This window comes from Cherax quadricarinatus, chromosome 66 (assembly GCF_038502225.1).
Source record: "Cherax quadricarinatus isolate ZL_2023a chromosome 66, ASM3850222v1, whole genome shotgun sequence".
In the NCBI taxonomy this organism is placed as follows: domain Eukaryota; kingdom Metazoa; phylum Arthropoda; class Malacostraca; order Decapoda; family Parastacidae; genus Cherax; species Cherax quadricarinatus.
The window spans coordinates 18,366,123-18,373,622 of NC_091357.1; positions in this window are offsets into that span (position 1 = coordinate 18,366,123).

The following is a 7,500-nucleotide window of genomic DNA, read 5'->3' on the forward strand; positions in this document are numbered from 1 at the left end:
GTGAGCGCTTTTGCAAAAATGCTCACGTGTGTGTGTGTGTACTCACCTAGTTGTTGCAGGGGTCGAGTCACAGCAGCTGGCCCCGCCTCTTCACTGGTCGCTACTAGGTCACTATTCCTGCTCCATGAGCTTTATCGTACCTCTGCTTAAAGCTATGTATGGATCCTGCCTCCACTACATCGCTTCCCAAACTATTCCACTTCCTGACTACTCTGTGGCTGAAGAAATACTTCCTAACATCCCTGTTATTCACCTGTGTCTTCAACTTCCAACTGTGTCCCCTTGTTACTATGTCCCATCTCTGGAACATCCTGTCTTTGTCCACCTTGTCAATTCCTCTCACTATTTTGTATGTCGTTATCATGTCCCTCCTATATCCCCTGTCCACCAGTGTCGTCAGGTTGATTTCCCTTAACCTCTCCTCGTAGGACATACCTCTTAGCTCTGGGACTAGTCTTGTTGCAAACCTTTGCACTTTCTCTAGTTTCTTTACGTGCTTGGCTAGGTATGGGTTCCAAACTGGTGCCGCATACTCCAAAATGGGCCTAACGTACACGGTGTACAGGGTCCTGAACGATTCCTTATTAAGATGTCGGAATGCTGTTCTGAGGTTTGCTAGGCGCCCATATGCTGCAGCAGTTATTTGGCTGATGTGCGCTTCAGGAGATGTGCCTGGTGTTATACTCACCCCAAGATCTTTTTCCTTGAGTGAAGTTTGTAGTCTCTGACCCCCTAGACTGTACTCCGTCTGCGGCCTTCTTTGACCTTCCCCAATCCTCATGACTTTGCGTTTGGTGGGGTTGAACTCCAGGAGCCAATTGCTGGACCAGATCTGCAGCCTGTCTAGATCCCTTTGTAGTTCTGCCTGGTCTTCGATCGAATGAATTCTTCTCATCAACTTCACGTCATCTGCAAACAGGGACACCTCAGAGTCTATTCCTTCCGTCATGTCGTTCACAAATACCAGAAACAGCACTGGTCCTAGGACTGACCCCTGTGGGACCCCGCTGGTCACAGGTGCCCACTCTGACACTTCGCCACGTACCATGACTCGCTGCTGTCTTCCTGACAAGTATTCTCTGATCCATTGTAGTGCCTTCCCTGTTATCCCTGCTTGGTCTTCCAGCTCTTGCACTAATCTCTTGTGTGTAACTGTGTTAGATGCCTTCTTACGGTCCAAGAAAATGCAATCCACCCACCCCTCTCTCTCTTGTCTTACTGCCGTCACCCTGTCATAGAACTCCAGTAGGTTTGTGATGTGTGTGTGTGTGTGTGTGTGTACGCAGTTCAGATGGTACAAATCCAAATCACACAGGCAAAATTGAAGATAAAATTCCCTTTTAGGCTACAATTCAACAACAAAAGTCTAACTCATGACAATTTAATCTCAATTTTGTGTACTGACGACATGTTGTTTGTTATAGCACTTTGTGTTATACCTCTGTTATACCACTCTGTTCCTCTGTTATACCACTCTGTTCCTCTGTTATACCACTCTGTTCCTCTGTTATACCACTCTGTTCCTCTGTTATACCACTCTGTTCCTCTGTTATACCACTCTGTTCCTCTGTTATACCACTCTGTTCCTCTGTTATACCACTCTGTTCCTCTGTTATACCACTCTGTTCCTCTGTTATACCACTCTGTTCCCCTCTTATACCGCTGTTAACCTGTTATACCACTCTGTTCCACTGTTATACCACTGTTAACCTGTTATACCACTCTTGTTCCCCTCTTATACCACTGTTAACCTGTTATACCACTCTTGTTCCCCTCTTATACCACTGTTAACCTGTTATACCACTCTTGTTCCCCTCTTATACCACTGTTAACTTGTTATACCACTGTTAGCCTGTTATACCACTCTGTTCCTCTGTTATACCACTGTTAACCTGTTATACCACTCTGGAATTTCAAAGTTTTGCACTGTGACAATTTTCCACTTATTAAAACTCACTGCTAAAAATTATGATATTGTTGGAGCTTATGTTAGAAAAATATACCCAGTCACCTGGGAAATTTCACGATATATTATACGTTGTGGGTTATTATAAGGTATACTAGACAAGCTGGTTATATTGAATATACTCTTATATATATATATATATATATATATATATATATATATATATATATTATTTTATTTTTATTATCACACCGGCCGATTCCCACCAAGGCAGGGTGGCCCGAAAAAGAAAAACTTTCACCATCATTCACTCCATCACTGTCTTGCCAGAAGGGTGCTTTACACTACAGTTTTTAAACTGCAACATTAACACCCATCCTTCAGAGTGCAGGCACTGTACTTCCCATCTCCAGGACTCAAGTCCGGCCTGCCGGTTTCCCTGAATCCCTTCATAAATGTTACTTTGCTCACACTCCAACAGCACGTCAAGTATTAAAAACCATTTGTCTCCATTCACTCCTATCAAACACGCTCACGCATGCCTGCTGGAAGTCCAAGCCCCTCGCACACAAAACCTCCTTTACCCCCTCCCTCCAACCCTTCCTAGGCCGACCCCTACCCCGCCTTCCTTCCACTACAGACTGATACACTCTTGAAGTCATTCTGTTTCGCTCCATTCTCTCTACATGTCCGAACCACCTCAACAACCCTTCCTCAGCCCTCTGGACAACAGTTTTGGTAATCCCGCACCTCCTCCTAACTTCCAAACTACGAATTCTCTGCATTATATTCACACCACACATTGCCCTCAGACATGACATCTCCACTGCCTCCAGCCTTCTCCTCGCTGCAACATTCATCACCCACGCTTCACACCCATATAAGAGCGTTGGTAAAACTATACTCTCATACATTCCCCTCTTTGCCTCCAAGGACAAAGTTCTTTGTCTCCACAGACTCCTAAGTGCACCACTCACTCTTTTTCCCTCATCAATTCTATGATTCACCTCATCTTTCATAGACCCATCCGCTGACACGTCCACTCCCAAATATCTGAATACGTTCACCTCCTCCATACTCTCTCCCTCCAATCTGATATTCAATCTTTCATCACCTAATCTTTTTGTTATCCTCATAACCTTACTCTTTCCTGTATTCACCTTTAATTTTCTTCTTTTGCACACCCTACCAAATTCATCCACCAATCTCTGCAACTTCTCTTCAGAATCTCCCAAGAGCACAGTGTCATCAGCAAAGAGCAGCTGTGACAACTCCCACTTTGTGTGTGATTCTTTATCTTTTAACTCCACGCCTCTTGCCAAGACCCTCGCATTTACTTCTCTTACAACCCCATCTATAAATATATTAAACAACCACGGTGACATCACACATCCTTGTCTAAGGCCTACTTTTACTGGGAAAAAATTTCCCTCTTTCCTACATACTCTAACTTGAGCCTCACTATCCTCGTAAAAACTCTTCACTGCTTTCAGTAACCTACCTCCTACACCATACACTTGCAACATCTGCCACATTGCCCCCCTATCCACCCTGTCATACGCCTTTTCCAAATCCATAAATGCCACAAAGACCTCTTTAGCCTTATCTAAATACTGTTCACTTATATGTTTCACTGTAAACACCTGGTCCACACACCCCCTACCTTTCCTAAAGCCTCCTTGTTCATCTGCTATCCTATTCTCCGTCTTACTCTTAATTCTTTCAATTATAACTCTACCATACACTTTACCAGGTACACTCAACAGACTTATCCCCCTATAATTTTTGCACTCTCTTTTATCCCCTTTGCCTTTATACAAAGGAACTATGCATGCTCTCTGCCAATCCCTAGGTACCTTACCCTCTTCCATACATTTATTAAATAATTGCACCAACCACTCCAAAACTATATCCCCACCTGCTTTTAACATTTCTATCTTTATCCCATCAATCCCGGCTGCCTTACCCCCTTTCATTTTACCTACTGCCTCACGAACTTCCCCCACACTCACAACTGGCTCTTCCTCACTCCTACAAGATGTTATTCCTCCTTGCCCTATACACGAAATCACAGCTTCCCTATCTTCATCAACATTTAACAATTCCTCAAAATATTCCTTCCATCTTCCCAATACCTCTAACTCTCCATTTTATAACTCTCCTCTCCTATTTTTAACTGACAAATCCATTTGTTCTCTAGGCTTTCTTAACTTGTTAATCTCACTCCAAAACTTTTTCTTATTTTCAACAAAATTTGTTGATAACATCTCACCCACTCTCTCATTTGCTCTCTTTTTACATTGCTTCACCACTCTCTTAACTTCTCTCTTTTTCTCCATATACTCTTCCCTCCTTGCATCACTTCTACTTTGTAAAAACTTCTCATATGCTAACTTTTTCTCCCTTACTACTCTCTTTACATCATCATTCCACCAATCGCTCCTCTTCCCTCCTGCACCCACTTTCCTGTAACCACAAACTTCTGCTGAACACTCTAACACTACATTTTTAAACCTACCCCATACCTCTTCGACCCCATTGCCTATGCTCTCATTAGCCCATCTATCCTCCAATAGCTGTTTATATCTTACCCTAACTGCCTCCTCTTTTAGTTTATAAACCTTTACCTCTCTCTTCCCTGATGCTTCTATTCTCCTTGTATCCCATCTACCTTTTACTCTCAGTGTAGCTACAACTAGAAAGTGATCTGATATATCTGTGGCCCCTCTATAAACATGTACATCCTGAAGTCTACTCAACAGTCTTTTATCTACCAATACATAATCCAACAAACTACTGTCATTTCGCCCTACATCATATCGTGTATACTTATTTATCCTCTTTTTCTTAAAATATGTATTACCTATAACTAAACCCCTTTCTATACAAAGTTCAATCAAAGAGCTCCCATTATCATTTACACCTGGCACCCCAAACTTACCTACCACACCCTCTCTAAAAGTTTCTCCTACTTTAGCATTCAAGTCCCCTACCACAATTACTCTCTCACTTGGTTCAAAGGCTCCTATACATTCACTTAACATCTCCCAAAATCTCTCTCTCTCCTCTGCATTCCTCTCTTCTCCAGGTGCATACACGCTTATTATGACCCACTTCTCGCATCCAACCTTTACTTTAATCCACATAATTCTTGAATTTACACATTCATATTCTCTTTTCTCCTTCCATAACTGATCATTTAACATTACTGCTACCCCTTCCTTTGCTCTAACTCTCTCAGATACTCCAGATTTAATCCCATTTATTTCCCCCCACTGAAACTCTCCTACCCCCTTCAGCTTTGTTTCGCTTAGGGCCAGGACATCCAACTTCTTCTCATTCATAACATCAGCAATCATCTGTTTCTTGTCATCCGCACTACATCCACGCACATTTAAGCAACCCAGTTTTATAAAGTTTTTCTTCTTCTCTTTTTTAGTAATTGTATACAGGAGAAGGGGTTACTAGCCCATTGCTCCCGGCATTTTAGTCGCCTCATACGACACGCATGGCTTACGGAGGAAAGATTCTTTTCCACTTCCCCATGGACAATAGAAGAAATAAAAAGAACAAGAGCTATTTAGAAAAAGGAGAAAAACCTAGATGTATGTATATATATATATGCATGTGCGTGTCTATGAAGTGTGACCAAAGTGTAAGTAGGAGTAGCAAGATATCCCTGTTATCTTAGCGTGTTTATGAGACAGAAAAAGAAACCAGCAATCCTACCATCATGCAAAACAGTTACAGGTTTTTGTTTCACAGTCATCTGGCAGGACGGTAGTACTTCCCTGGGTGGTTGCTGTCTACCAACCTACTACCTAATATATATATATATATATAATATATATATATATATATATAATATATATATATATATATATATATATATATATATACATTATATATATATATATATATATATATATATATATATATATATATATGATGTATATATATATATTATATGTATATATATACAGTCAGAGGAGCTGATTATACTGAATATAAGCAATTATACTGGAGAGAGAGAGAGAGAGAGAGAGAGAGAGAGAGAGATGACAGGTGATTTAGGTTCCAGTAAGAAGAAGAAAGTCGTGACAAATGGGTTCCTACCTAAAACGAAATTCCATTGTCTCTTTCAGCAGTGCTGGTGATGTTTCACTCTCTCTTTCTCTCTCTCTCTCTCTCTCTCTCTCTCTTTCTCTCTCTCGCCACAACAGATATTTCGGTACCGGAAGTAGTAGTTTCCGGTACACTGAAGTTTCTGTACGGGGAGGAATTCCCGGTACCCTGTACCACCAGTGGTAGTGACAAACTTGGTACTCTCTCCCAGTAACTTTCCACCAAGGATTACTCCCTTTAAATCCCCCCCTCCCACTACGATGATAAATCCCCCAAACACTGCTCCTGCTCACCTACCTGCTGCAGCACCTGCTCACCTACTTGCTGCAGCACCTGCTCACCTACCTGCTGCAGCACCTGCTCACCTACTTGCTGCAGCACCTGCTCACCTACCTGCTGCAGCACCTGCTCACCTACCTGCTGCAGCACCTGCTCACCTACCTGCTGCAGCACCTGCTCACCTACTTGCCGCAGCACCTGCTCACCTACCTGCTGCAGCACCTGCTCACCTACCAGCTGCAGCACCTGCTCACCTACTTGCTGCAGCACCTGCTCACCAACCTGCCGCAGAACCTGCTCACCTACCTGCTGCAGCACCTGCTCACCTACCTGCTGCAGCACCTGCTCACCTACCTGCTGCAGCACCTGCTCACCTAGCAGTAAAAAGACAGGTGACTGCGTTAGTCGACTCGCTGGGAATATAACTATGCAAATATGTAAGGAATTCTTGTGTTGCTGGAGGCCTGACCAGCCCCGTGGATGACAGTGTTTTGGCAGGAGAAACTAGTGCTGCTGCAAGTACTGACGACGCTGGGTAGAGAGCCTAGCTCCTGGGACCACTGTCTAGGTAAACTGTTCCTGGGGTTGTGTCTAGGTGGCTAGCTTCTGGGATCGTGTCTAGGTGGCTAGCTTCTGGGGTCGTGTCTAGGTGGCTAGCTTCTGCGGTCGTTTCTAGGTGGCTAGCTTCTGCGGTCGTGTCTAGGTGGCTACCTTCTGCGGTCGTGTCTAGGTGGCTAGCTTCTGGGATCGTGGCTAGGTGGCTAGCTTCTGGGGTCGTGTCTAGGTGGCTAGCTTCTGCGGTCGTTTCTATGTGGCTAGTTTCTGCGGTCGTGTCTAGGTGGCTAGCTTCTGCGGTCGTGTCTAGGTGGCTAGCTTCTGGGGTCGTGTCTAGGTGGCTAGCTTCTGCGGTCGTGTCTAGGTGGCTAGCTTCTGGGGTCGTGTCTAGGTGGCTAGCTTCTGGGGTCGTGTCTAGGTGGCTAGCTTCTGCGGTCGTTTCTAGGTGGCTAGCTTCTGCGGTCGTGTCTAGGTGGCTACCTTCTGCGGTCGTGTCTAGGTGGCTAGCTTCTGGGGTCGTGTCTAGGTGGCTAGCTTCTGCGGTCGTGTCTAGGTGGCTAGCTTCTGGGGTCGTGTCTAGGTGGCTAGCTTCTGGGGTCGTGTCTAGGTGGCTAGCTTCTGCGGTCGTGTCTAGG